This window comes from Lemur catta, chromosome 13, assembly GCF_020740605.2.
Source record: "Lemur catta isolate mLemCat1 chromosome 13, mLemCat1.pri, whole genome shotgun sequence".
In the NCBI taxonomy this organism is placed as follows: domain Eukaryota; kingdom Metazoa; phylum Chordata; class Mammalia; order Primates; family Lemuridae; genus Lemur; species Lemur catta.
Genome location: NC_059140.1, coordinates 50,542,957 through 50,552,573, shown reverse-complemented (window position 1 = coordinate 50,552,573; position 9,617 = coordinate 50,542,957).

Here is a 9,617-nt window from a genome sequence, read left to right as displayed (position 1 = left end):
GGCCAAATTGTGTCCCCTCAAAATTCATATATTAACGTGTTAACCCTCATCACCTCAGAATGTGGCAGTATTTGTATAATGTGTGTGTGGGGGTGGGTGTACGCGTGTGCATGGTAGACCAAATAGTGCTATATTTATACATAAAAAATTAGCAATAATATCTCCAATTCAACTGCCTTTTTTCTTATACCAACATACTCAAAACCCACTCAAAAGGCCTTGCTCCCAAATAGTTTCTGGCAGTCCTTTGGGGAATATCATGTATGATCTCAAATAGTGTTTTCATTTTTCTTATCTTCCTTCTGTTTAATCCCCTTTGTCATCTCAACTACTGACAAGGAAATTTGAAAACTAGTTTTGCCCCTTTCACTGCTGCCTGTATCCTTTGAAAGGGAGACTGAATTTCTGAGGCTGGGGAAGCCCAAATGTCATAGCCTATTTCTTGCATTCTTTGGGAAATGTTTGGAAATCTCTCTGTGCCTCACAAGTTTCCCAAGCTCCCTATGGATTTTTCTCATGGCATAGATAGATAGATGGATAGATAGATAGATTTATCCCCTGGTTAAACATCTTTTTAAGTTTTGTTCTTTTTTTTTTTTAGTTCTTTCAACTTTATTGAGGTATAATTGAAAAGTAAAAATTGTATATATTTAAGGTGTATAGTGTAATGGGTTTTTTTCCTAAATAAATTTATTGAATAAATGTAATGTTCAATACTCACTTTTAACAACCACCTCAGAAGCACTTTCATAATCGTTCATTTCTATTCTCTTTAAGCCATGACATTTTTAAGAATTTAATTTATGAATTTTAAGAATTTAAGTTTGATGAGCATATACACTGTGAAATGATTACCACAATCAAGTTAATTAACACACCCATTACCTTACATCATACCATTATTTATTAGTTTTTAGTGATGACAACGCTTAAGATGTACTCGCACAGCAATTTTCAATAATACAGTACAGTATTACCAACTGTAGTCACGATGCTATACATTAGCTCCCCAGAGCTTATTCATCTTATAACTTTTTATATGGTGTAAGATAACAGTCCAATTTCAGTCTTTTGCACGTGAATATCCAGTTTCCCCAAATAACTTAATGAAGAAACTATCCTTTCAACATTGTGTATTCTTGGAACCATTGTTAAAAATTAGTTGACTACATATGTGAGATTCTTTGTGGGAACTCTATTATCTCTCATTGGTCTAAGTGTCTGTTTTTATGACAGCACCATACTGTTTTGATCACAATTGCATTGTAGTATAGTTTGAAATAAACGGTGTGATGTCTCCACCTTTGTTTTCTCAAGATCGCTTTGGCTATCTGGGGTATTTTGTGATTCCATATGAATTTTATAATATTTTTCTATTTCTATGAAAAATGCCATTAGAATTTTTATAGGAATTGCCTTAACTCTGTAGGGTATTTTAGAGAATATAGGCATTTTAACAGCATTAATTCTTTTCATCAATAAACATATGATATTTTCCCACTTGTTTATGTGATTTTCAATTTTTTTTCCCCAAAGTCCCAAAGTTTTCAGTATACAGGTTAAATTTGTCCCTAGGTATTTTACTGTGTTTGATGCTATTGTAAATGGGATTATTTTTTAAATTTCTTTTTCAGATAGTTTATTGTTAGTATATAGAATTGCAACTGATTTGGTATATTGATTTTCTATCCTACAACTTTACTGAAATAGTTTATTATTTATAACAGTTTTATCAGTGGAGGTTTTAGGGTTTTTTCTTTTTTCTTTTTTGAGGCAGAGCTTCACTCTGTTGCCCCCTGGGCTAGTGTGCCATGACGTCAGCCTAGCTCACAGCAACCTCAAACTCCTGGGCTCAAGCGATCCTTCTGCCTCATCCTTCCGAGTAGCTGGGACTACAGGCATGTGACACCATGCCTGGCTAATTTTTTTTTTTTCTAGATATTTTTAGTTGTCCTGCTAATTCCTTTCTATTTTTAGTAGAGACTGAGTCTCACTCTTGCTCAGGCTGATCTTGAACTCCTGAGCTCAAACGATTCATCTGCCTCAGCCTGTTTTAGGGCTTTTTCAACATAAGATCATGTCAGCTACAAACCGAAATAATTTTACTTCTTCCTCTCCAGCTTGGATGACTCATATCTTTTTCAGGCCTAATTGCTCTGTTTCAGACTTCTTGTACTATGTTGGATAAATATTGAGAGTGAATATCTTTGTCTTATTCCTGATCTTAGAGGAAAAGCTTTCAGTTTTTCACCATTTAGTATCATGTTAGCTGCAGGCTTCTCATATATGGCCTTTTCTATACTGAGTTATAATCTTTCTATACCTAATTTGTTGGAAGTTTTTATCATAAAAAGATGTTGAATTTTGTCAAATATTTTTCTGTATCTATTGAGATGATCATATGGTTTCTGTCCTTCGTTCTGTTAATGTGGTTTATTACATTTATAGATTTGTGCATGTTGAAACATCCTTAAATCCCTGAGATTAATTCCACTTCAAAATGGTGTATAATAATTTTAATGTGCTGTTGAACTTGGTTTGCTAGTATTTTTTGAGAATAGTTTTCTAGTGTTTTTGAGGAGTTTTGTGTATATGCTCACCAGGAATATTGTCCTGTAATTTTCTTTTCTTACAGTGTCCTTAACTGGCTGGGGTATGAAAATAATGTTAGTTTCATGAAATGACTTTGGAAGTGCTCTCCCCTCTTAAATATTTTGAGGCATCATGGGATTGGAATTAAATTTTCTTTAAATGTGTGGTAGAATCCACCCACAAAGCCATCTGGAGCTGAGCTTTTCTTTATAATGAGGATTTGATTACTGCTTTAAGCTCCTTATTCATCATTGGTCTGTTCAGATTTTCTATTTCTTCATCATTCAGTCTTGGTAGATGTGTATATTTGTCAGAATTTATTCACTACTTACGTTGTCCTATTTGTTGGCACATAATTGTTCATAACAATATTTTATGATCCTTTGTATTTCTGTGGAATTATTGTATAATGTAGTAGGGTGACATAGTTATTGGAAATGTATATGCATCCAACACTGGTGTACCTAAAATGAATATTGACAGACCTAAAGGGAGAAATTGCCTGCGATACAATAATAATAGAGGATTTCAACACACCACTTTTGGCAATAAACAGATCATCCAGACAGAAAACAAGGAAACTGCACTCTGGACCAAATGGGTTTAACAGATATTTACAGAACATTCCATCTAAAAGCTGCAGAATACATATTCTTTTTCATTCATAATTGAGTTCTCTCTCTTTTTGTTAGTGTAGCTAAAAGTTTCTCAATTTTAATTATATTTTAAAAAACTAGCTCTTTGTTAAGTGGATCTTTTTAATTATCTTTTTGTTCTCTATGTCATTTATTGCCTCTCTAATCTTTACTATTTCTTTTCCTTCTGACTTTGGGCTCAGTATATACCTCTTTTTCTCGTTCCTTGAGGTGTGAAGAGAGGTTGCTTATTTGAGATCTTTCTTTTATCCTAATGTAGGTATTTATAGCTATAAAAATTTCTCATAGAACTGTGTGAGCAGTATCCTATAAGTTTTGGTGTCCCGTGTTTCCATTTTGGCTTATCCGAAGATAATTTTTGATTACCTTTTCAATTTGTTCTCTGATGTATTTTTTTTCAGTATTGTATTGTTTCTTTTCTATCTATTTGTGAATTTTCTAATAGTCCTTCTGTTATTGATTTCCAGTTTTATACCATTATTTTTGGAAAAGACATTAGTTGATATGATTTAATCTTCTCAAATTTGTTAAAATGTGTTTTATGGGCCAATATTTTACCTATCCTGAATAATATTCTATGCACATTTGAGAATAATATTTGTTTTGTCACTGTTTGCTGGAATGTCACATGTATGTCTGTTAGATCTATTTGGTGTTACTGAGGTTCACCATCTTATTGTCTCTATGATCTATCCATTGTTACAAGTGGTATTGAAGTCCCCTACTGTTACTGTGTTGCTGTCTATCTGCCTTCAGTTCTGCTAATATTTGCTTTGTATATATAGGTGCTTCGATTTTGGGGGCATATATAATATATTTAATTTACAATTGTTATGTCTTCTTCATAAGTTGACCCCTTATTTATATAGTGACCTTCTTTGCCCCTTATGACAGATTTTGACTGATAGACCATGCTATAGTCTGAACATTTGTGTCCGCCTCCAAATTCACACATTGAATTCTAATCAACAACATGATAGTATAATGAGGTGAGGCTGTTGGAAAGTGATTAAGACATGAGGGCAGAGCCCTTGTGAATGGGATTAGTGCCCTTATAAAAAAAAGGCCTCAGAGAGATGTTACCCCTTTTCCATTATGTGAGAACACAGCTAGAAGGTACCACTTACGAATAGGAAAGTGGGCCCTTACCATACACTGAATATGCTGGTGCCTTGATCTTGAAATTCTCAGACTCTAGAACTGTAAGAAATACATTTCTGCTGTATTTAATTAACAAAAGTTAATTATCTTTTGTTATAGCAGCACAGATGTTCTAAGACAGTTTCTTTTGTCTAAGTATAGCTGCATTCGCTCCCTTTTGATTACCATTTGTATAAAATATCTTCTATCCCTTCACTTTCATGCTGCTATGTTTACCCTTAAAGCTAGTTAGCTTTTAATATGCAGTATATTATTGGATATATATATTTTTTTATTCATTCAGATACTCTGTGTGCTTTGATTGAAAAATTTAATCTATTTACATTTAGAGTTATTATTGATAGGTAAGAACTTAATATTGTCATTTTGTTAATTGTTTTCTGTTTTTGTAGTTCCTTTGTTTTTTCCATTCTCTTTTATTGTCTTCCTTTGTGATTTGTTACTTTTTATAGTGATTTGCTTTGATTACCTTCTCCTTATGTTTTGTGTATCTCTTAGAGGCTTTTTCTGTTTCTTTGTAGATACCGCGAAGTTATATAAAACATCTTATAATTATAACAATCTACTTTAAACTAATAATAACTTAACATCATTCACATACAACACTCAACAATTTTATTCCCCCTCCCCAGATGTTATGCCATTGATTACACATTTTACATACTTTTATATTCTACATCCATTAAAATTTTATAAAACATTTTTATATTGTGTATCCATTATTATAGCTATAGTTATTTTAATACTTTTTCCTTTAACTTTTATATTAGAACTGAAAGTGATTCGTGTGCCACCATTACAGCCTTGCATCCAGATCCCAAAGCTCCCAGAGAATCACTTTGGTGGGTGGCTGCCAAATTAGTATTGCTGTGAGGGAGAAGAATATGAGTATGGTACTTCATATTATGCTATCTTGCCTAGGCTTTGTTCTTATAACCTCTGTCTTACCAGGACTCAGAACTGTTCTACATGAAAGAGATGTCATGTTGACTCATTTTGTCTCCAGATGCCTGTTTACTGATCTCTCTTTCTTTCAGGCTTCATTTCCTCTATAAAAATGACAGGTTATGGATCCTTCAGGTCCAAACACTTGCAAGTCCAGGTGTGTCAGTGTACATTCCCATACCTATTACTACTTTAACATCGTGAAAACAGAAATTCTTTTATATGCCTATCTATTCATCCACCTTTCTATATAAAATTTTTACCACCTATCCGGTAAAAAGTATTATATGCTTCATATAAGACAATAAAAATATAAATCTTATAACCCATATTTTAAATCACATATTTATAAATTAAATTGAATACCCTTAAACATCTGACCCTACAAAATATGAGAGCTGCTTTAGTGTTTCAGATGAATTATAAATTTATTATTGATTGAGTAGTTTTATTTTGTTGTCAAATTGACAGATTAACATGTGCTTTGTATATAGTAGGGAATTATAATTCTCTCTTGGAATAAGAAATGAAATAAACCATGTGCATGTCCTATTTATGAAAAGTACTTTTGAATTTTAGGTATTTAGTCAATATGTTCAGTTGATACCCAAAGGAAGATGACTACAGCAGATATCCATTCCCTGGTGCAAGATATAAATAGACTGTTCTAAGGTATTTTTCCTGGAGTGGTAAATAATTTTCCAGCACTCTGATTGAAACAAAATTTGATTTGTGGTTTGAATGAACTACAGTTTTTTTTTTTACCAGCTCAAGCTCCCCTCTATTAACATAGATATTCAAGAGACTACTGCATTATAATTGCAAACAATGTTTAGCTGAAGTTCAAATCAATATGTTTAAATAAGACCTACCTTACAAGGGTAGACAGGTGAAGTTGTATTTATGAGTAGTCAAGGGATGTAAATCAAAAAAGGTGTTTAAATCTCAGAATCCCTTACCTACATGAAGTGCTTCTTTGTTGATGTCTACTTTCAGTCTCAGTAGACTGTTTTAGCATGCTTATTGTGTAAAATCTTGACAGATTTATAGTACATTCACTCAGCACTAATCCCATAAATTTTTAAGACTTTCATTTATCCTGATTCAGATTGTTTTTTACTATGTGCATTAATTGGAAAATGTCCTTCCATGTCAATTAGGGTTTGATCAGAATCATTCTGGGACTGTGATACAAAGCAAAGAGAGATTTTATAAAATAAAAAGTAAAAGTTTTGCTTCCAAATAATAATATAGGCTATCATTTTTATGTTGTCCCTAATTACATTATATATAAACATGATTTTCAAAATGCCAATTCTCTCTGAAGCAAAATCATATAAACTTATGTTTATCACATTCATAGCTGTCTGAAAAGTAATTGAGCCTGTAATGCCTGATCAATTGTATTCATTGTTATAAGAATCCAGTAGATGATAAGATATAAAGACTCCTGATCACTTACTAATCAGGAGTGTTATAAAATATTTTGGAACATATTTTGTGTGTAGCCTTCAGCCTAAACAAATAATTTGTATAGTTTTAAATAGCTCAGTCATTATTTTATAGTGATACAATAATATTTAACTTGTCTTATATGTTATTTGTTAAACATAAGGACTCAGGCCATTTTTTCTCAGGTAAAACTTTAGTTAAGGAACTATGAGTTTAGACTAAGAGTTTAGTTAAGGCACAACATTGGAGCTGAAGTCCATCAATATAACAGTCGTGATAATCGGATAGTCTTCTAGCATTTCCCATTTGTACACATTAGGGGTGCAGGAACAGGGTCTTTTATGGGTAGCAAAAGTACTATAAGAGCAACATCCTGAAACACATTATAGAATAGCAAGTCCCATAATGAAATATGTCTTTTGGAGCATATTGATCTGGGGTGATTTTTCTTAGGCCTTACCTTTGTTGGAGGGCAATAAGGGATACTACTGTGGTAAAGCAGAAAGATTGTCTAAGGTGGGATAGTCGCAGAAAAAGCCCTTCGCTAGAGAATCAGCTTATTCTTCCATCTCCCAAGCTCATTCCCCACCATCAGCAAAAGTAAATTGGTGGCAATGTCTACCTTCTTCACTTTTTATTAGCTACAAGTTGGCTCTTCTTAGTTTGAAATTTTCACATCAGGGGTGTCCAAAAAAGTACAAATAAAGAAACAAACAAACAAATAATAGTGTTGTTTCACAGAAACATGTCAGCTAAAAAAACATTCCGGTGAAAAGCACATGCTGGGAATTGTCTCTATGGCTGTATCTCCTTAGGGGTGCAGTAAATCTTGCATGCTTTAGCAGTAGTTCCTTTTGTTCTTTCTTAAATATAATCTTATCTTTGAATGTAATCAAGGATAAGGTTGTGTTTCTAAATTAGATAAAATGTATTAATATATTGGGCTCCCAGAAAGACACTGAGCTCTACAAGGGAGTATGGCAGGACCCAAAACAGACATTTGCTCGAGTTCTTTTAGATTTTTGAATTAATTTGGAAAGACACAAGCAAGTGAAAACAATAAATAAGGTCAGCAATGTGAAGAAAAGGATAAGGATCTTATGAGAAACCATAATAAAGGCATCTAAGTGGCTCTTAAATTTGGGGAAAATTTTCTTAGAAGCTGATATGGTAGCAGGAGAGAACTAAGCTAGGGGTGGCAGCCACAGGAAGTCAAGAGAGAGAGAGAGAGAGAGAGAGAGAGAGAGAGATGCACAGGCAGAACTCTGTGGTGGTGCTAGACTTATGAAGAAATTTGTTATAAGCAAAGATTATTTATAGAATCAAAGACATTAGCCCAATATTCTAAAAATATTAATGTTTCAACATAATTTACATCTGAAAATTTCTGACAGTAACATTTCTGTTAAAGAAAATGATTATGTGGAAAGAGACCATTACCATGGGGAGAGTGGAAGGGGCATGCAATATTAAAGAATATTAAAGAATACATCTTCCAACATATGATTCTAATATGTTTCTAATATGTTTCTAATATGATTCTAATAGCACATTTCATAGTAATGGGTGTAACTTTATAAATATACTGAGACCCAGGGAGTTTGATGATCAAATAGTACATAAATACTATATTTGAAATGTGTGCAATATTTATAATAGGGTGTAAAACCCATTTAAAGGCAAGCTGTGCTCATTTATATTCATAGTCAGGGCATAAGAGATAGAACAGAAGGGCATGTGTTCTTGGTGTGCTAGCTTATTCTATAGAAAGCATGAGCATGTGTTTCCCATGATTTAAATTAGGCAACATAACCTGAGCTGAGACACACAGAGAAAAGTCTCAGCTGCTATAGGAAACTTCACTCTTTTATGAGAAAAGATCTTTCTGGGAGGTGAAAAAGTCATATATGTGAAGAGAGAATGCATGGCTATTGTTTGTGGAGAGCTAGACTTTGAAGATTTTCTTGTTCCTATCTTGCTCCTAATTTGTAGAGTAATTTAGCACACTGCTATGGTCTGAATGTTTGTGGTGCCCTAAAATCCATATGTTAAAATTTACACCAATGTGGTGGTATTAGGAGGTGGGGATGTTAGGAAGAAATTAGGACATGGGATTAGCACTTTTATAAAAGAGGCCCCAGAGAGCTGCCTTGCCCCGTATTCACAATGTGAGGGCACAACTGGAAGATGCCATCTATGAACCAGAAAAGGGGCCCTCACCAGGCACTGAATCTGCCAGTGCCTTCATCATAGACTTGCCAGCCTATAGAACTGTGAGAAATAAATTTCCTTTGTTTGTAAATGATCCAATTTATGGATTATGTTATAGCAGTCTGAATGAACTAAAACACACAACAGGAACAAATTCTCTATGTTCTCTCTCATGCTATGATTATGAATATAAATGAACATTCTCTGATTTTTAATAGATTTGAAGTTCACTTACACAATGTCACATATACATAGATTATAGCATGTATGCACTGTGTGACTACCAAAACTCTCGGGGTCTCAGTTTATTCATAAAGCAACACTCACAACTGTAGGGCATGCCTATATCAAGACATTAGAATTAAATGATGGGAGATTTATTATTTAAATCTACATCACTCCTATTCGCCTCGAGAGTGTTGATCCTCCTCCAAACAAGTTTCTTGAGAGATGTTAGCAGTAGAAATGTAAGTTTATTTAAACAGATTAAGGCTTTTCTTAAAAAATAATTATTGTTCATGTATACCTGGTTTATATATTAAAGTAAGCAGCAAGAAACAATCATCTGGGGAGTGCAGGCTCAGAAGCTAAGCAGAATCA